This window comes from Ranitomeya imitator, chromosome 1, assembly GCF_032444005.1.
Source record: "Ranitomeya imitator isolate aRanImi1 chromosome 1, aRanImi1.pri, whole genome shotgun sequence".
NCBI lineage: Eukaryota > Metazoa > Chordata > Amphibia > Anura > Dendrobatidae > Ranitomeya > Ranitomeya imitator.
In genome coordinates, this window is record NC_091282.1 from 886,399,779 (window position 1) to 886,404,948 (window position 5,170).

Genomic DNA, 5,170 nt, shown 5'->3' on the forward strand with positions numbered 1-5,170 from the left:
ATAGCTATGATCATACGTAATATTTGAAAAGTTAATGGGGACAGGTATCCATGAAATCATTGTAACAATATTTACATAAACCTGTATAGAGCAGTCCAGATATATACTTACAAGTATGAAGCGGGAATTGTTCCACATCAGCTCCTGGTTTAATGGGCGGCGCAATGCTCAAACTCGCAGAGGCGGGAATATTCTCTTTTTCAAGCTGTATTTTCCGGGCAACTAGATTAGCGGGTGTAAGTAAAAATATAACGATTAGCGAACACAGAATTGATTTTCTACACAAAACTGCAGCGGTGAGAAGAATATATATATATATATATATATATATATATATATATATATATTCAAAAATGAATTTTCTGACAGTTAGCTAGCAGCTGTAAGTAAATATGAGTATTACACAAAAGTGAGAATCGACTGTATTTCAAGTGAACAGATACCTTTTCTATTCTTGAAACATCGGCGTAACGAGTTGCCGCGTCTTTTAGGCGCATCGGGTTTCGCTGAAGTTGCAGGGTTCTTGACATCTATGATCTCCACGTCTGAACCCAGCGTATCGCGTGGTTCGGGAACACACCAGTTTTCAGCCATATCGTCAGATGTCTCCGTGTCAGTATCTGTATGAGAAATTGCGCGTAGTTCGTGTTTACATACAAAGGATTAAAGCAACTGATATAGTATAATATAGTTTTACGGTATAAACATATTTGCGGTGTAAATTAATATAGCAAGACTTATGCCGCTATATATTAATAATTCAGTATTATATTGATGGCTACCGCTATTATTTGTTTTATTAATTTAATCATATATTTATTATGCCATAATTTGTGTAATACAATAGTTAATAGATGCTATAGTTTTACGCCATAAACAGTATATATTAACATAGATAATATATATATATATATATATATATATTTAGCTTTCTTACATGTGATACATGAAAGATAAATATCTTTGTACCGTGTTACAATGACATTTTTCCCTATCTAAAAGCAAAAAGGTGCTCCTAATTACCCATGATGAGATGAAGAGCAGGCCCATTATCGGCTATCGGCGCCACGGCTTCAATGCGCGCATAATTCTGCGTTATGAAATTATTGCGCCAATCGGGCGACATACACGGCTCTTAAATAAAAAAGAATGCATGAATATATAATTAATATAATTTACTTATAATATAATGACACAATCAGAATGAGTCAATACTCTGTACATTATACGCGTATAATACCTAATTGTGTGCTTGCAAGAAGGGGGCTGCATTGCTCGCGAGGGTATTGGGCTTCCATCTTAAATAAATAGGGGATAAGTTTTATCTATAACTGCGCCGCCAATAAATACAGTTTAAAACTACGTTACAAAAATATGCTTTACAGGCATTGATAATATTAGACCGCAAATAAAACAGTAAACACCTACTTTTCAGAGAGTAGCGCAACTGTTCAGAGAGAAATTACCACCCACCGTGAACACACCTACAGGAAACCGCATTATACGGCACCCGTGACTAATTGCGCGCACATGTCAGATAACAATGGTTGTTATGACCCAGCCATAAGCCTTTCTATATTAATTATGTCCCACAAATATTGCTTATACAGTAAAAACTATATTATACATCGCTACTAAATATGCAGTTAGCTTCCAGTATAACACTAACTTATTAAACAAATAACATCCTTAATTATGGTTTAGAGATGCATAGTTAAATATAATTATGCATTTGCGAATAATAACACAACTGTCTTATATACTTACATTTAGAATAGCTCTGCTTTTTATCCTAGTCGGACTTCTGGTGGATGTCTGTTGTACTGTAGTGGGACAGTCAGCTGTATTTATCCTGAGTGTCAGAAAGCAACTCAGGTGTTAACACCCAGAAACACACCCAGTTACGCCACATCACACGCCTTCTGTTAACACCCAGAACACAGTCATACATGCAATTAATGCATGTATTAACTCGGTATTATACGCGTATAATGTACAGAGTATTGACTCATTCTGATTGTGTCATTATATTATAAGTAAATTATATTAATTATATATTCATGCATTCTTTCTTATTTAAGAGCCGTGTATGTCGCCCGATTGGCGCAATAATTTCATAACGCAGAATTATGCGCGCATTGAAGCCGTGGCGCCGATAGCCGATAATGGGCCTGCTCTTCATCTCATCATGGGTAATTAGGAGCACCTTTTTGCTTTTAGATAGGGAAAAATGTCATTGTAACACGGTACAAAGATATTTATCTTTCATGTATCACATGTAAGAAAGCTAAATATATATATATATATATATATATATATATTATCTATGTTAATATATACTGTTTATGGCGTAAAACTATAGCATCTATTAACTATTGTATTACACAAATTATGGCATAATAAATATATGATTAAATTAATAAAACAAATAATAGCGGTAGCCATCAATATAATACTGAATTATTAATATATAGCGGCATAAGTCTTGCTATATTAATTTACACCGCAAATATGTTTATACCGTAAAACTATATTATACTATATCAGTTGCTTTAATCCTTTGTATGTAAACACGAACTACGCGCAATTTCTCATACAGATACTGACACGGAGACATCTGACGATATGGCTGAAAACTGGTGTGTTCCCGAACCACGCGATACGCTGGGTTCAGACGTGGAGATCATAGATGTCAAGAACCCTGCAACTTCAGCGAAACCCGATGCGCCTAAAAGACGCGGCAACTCGTTACGCCGATGTTTCAAGAATAGAAAAGGTATCTGTTCACTTGAAATACAGTCGATTCTCACTTTTGTGTAATACTCATATTTACTTACAGCTGCTAGCTAACTGTCAGAAAATTCATTTTTGAATATATATATATATATATATATATATATATTCTTCTCACCGCTGCAGTTTTGTGTAGAAAATCAATTCTGTGTTCGCTAATCGTTATATTTTTACTTACACCCGCTAATCTAGTTGCCCGGAAAATACAGCTTGAAAAAGAGAATATTCCCGCCTCTGCGAGTTTGAGCATTGCGCCGCCCGTTAAACCAGGAGCTGATGTGGAACAATTCCCGCTTCATACTTGTAAGTATATATCTGGACTGCTGTATACAGGTTTATGTAAATATTGTTACAATGATTTCATGGATACCTGTCCCCATTAACTTTTCAAATATTACGTATGATCATAGCTATGCGTCGCCGTTTAGCTTTTCCAATTTTGCGCCGTTTCGCGGCTAACCGCCACTTGTATCTTTGCTTTTAGATACATCGCCTCTTCAACAACGAGTTTTGCACCGGCGTAATTACGACACTGAAGAGAATCAACCACAAAGAGCTAATACGGCGGTGCGAACAACATCTCTCTCGCCCATCTGTGTTGTGGATCGTGATGAATGCTACGCTGCACCAAAACAACCCGGGAATCCACGCCCCAAGATTTCACATCAGAAATATACGAACGTTTCAAGAGAGAAACGTGCAGCGCCGAACGCTAGGCCCCGCATAACTCGGCCCGCCAATAGCACAGGCGCCATACCCCAAGTTACGCCTGAAAACAGAGAAATTGAACAGCTCTCCGAGGGTATGTGGTCACCCACAGAGCCCCTCAATATACCTGTGTGCCAGACTGTGCAATCTGCAGATACTGCTCTTGCAGACTCTTCTAGCGTTTTTGCCCCTGTATTACCTCTAAAGAAACAAACCGTATCCCGACGCCGTGTAGGTAGAAAGCAGAAAGTTGCTGTACATACACCTTACACAGGTCGTCCTTCGTGGGATGCTGACCATGTCAAAATGTTTACTGACATGTCTGCGCAGTACGCTCAAAGCAAACTCGCACAGATGGAACTAAAATCTTTCTGCGATACATATGAAAGACTGTTAAATGCGTGTCCAACACCTGACATTACCGAGGAGCTGCGTGCTTTCAAACTAAATCACCCCTGATAAATCTAACTAAAGTCTTTTAAATCACATACAATGGTTGTCATTTTTCATAATATGTGCGTGTTGTGTGTTGTGTGTATTTGTCAGGCTCCGTCCTTTGTTCAGCGTGTCGTTATCAGATTCCGCAAAGATGCATTTGTCATCATTATGCTGTTAGCTAACATAAAATTTGAGCTGTTGTTTTATTGTGAGAAATAATTACACTGCCATGTAAATACACGCCTAAGGTATACGCAGAATTATAGATAGCGGCGCCAGCTGGGAAATTAATTGAGAAACGAGTCCAGTGGTAACGCGCCGCGAGCTGCAGTAATTCAATATAAAATGACTATTTTCATCATGTGATAAAATAATGCAGAATTAAAGAAAGCTGGAATAATATATGTGGCTGTGTCAGCGCTAAAATAGAAAAATGTTAGTAATTCAATATAAAATGGCTAGTTTCAGAATTTGACATTACCGCTTGCTATAGCGTTATTTTTATAAACATGTGTTATCCCCGAATCAAATTAACAATAGCAGACATGTTGTGTTATAAAAGCATAAATAAAACTGATAGAAATGCACAAAGAGAAATGTTATCCCAGAATAATTAATATGATATTCTGCCATCTAGTGGCCGTGATGGGTAATTGGTTATGCTACACATTTCTCAAAGAAATGTCTTTGTAAGCCAACAAATAAATTTTACACAAAAAACAAGAAAAACAGTAATACATGTGCAGCAGTAACTTAAAATGTGTTCCCAGAATCAAATTACCAATATCAAACATGTTGTGTTATAAATGCCTGAATAAAACTGATAGAAATACACAAAGAGTGCAGAAGTGTTATTTCTATAAAGATATATTGCCCGGTTTCTTATGTATGTCCAGTTATTTTCAACAAAACAAGGATAGAGTCAAATTATAGACAGCACATCCAAAGTGCATAAAGATAATAACATAAATAAGTCCTAAATGTCTATTTCTTGTGTGTGTGTGTGTGTGTGTGTGGGTTCTGTGTGTTTGTTGTGTGTGGTTCTGTGTTGTGTGCGTGTGTGTGTGTGTGTGTGTGTGTGTGTGTTTGTGCCTGTCTGACCGCGATTTTACACAAAAATATTAAAAGTCTGTATATGTTAGATGTCTTTGTATAAAAAGGAGTCAAATTATAGGCAGCACAGGCTCCTGTAAAATTAATAGTGTAAAATTAATATGTGCTAAAATAATGT

General features: G+C 36.7%; 1 long non-coding RNA gene across 1 annotated transcript; it reads left to right on the forward strand.

Moving 5' to 3' along the window:
- Positions 1-2,085: 2,085 nt before the first annotated feature.
- LOC138658191 (uncharacterized) lies at positions 2,086-3,069 on the forward strand. Its single transcript, XR_011317386.1, has 3 exons — positions 2,086-2,192; positions 2,600-2,776; positions 2,986-3,069. It is a non-coding gene; the product is annotated as an uncharacterized lncRNA (long non-coding RNA).
- Positions 3,070-5,170: the final 2,101 nt, after the last annotated feature.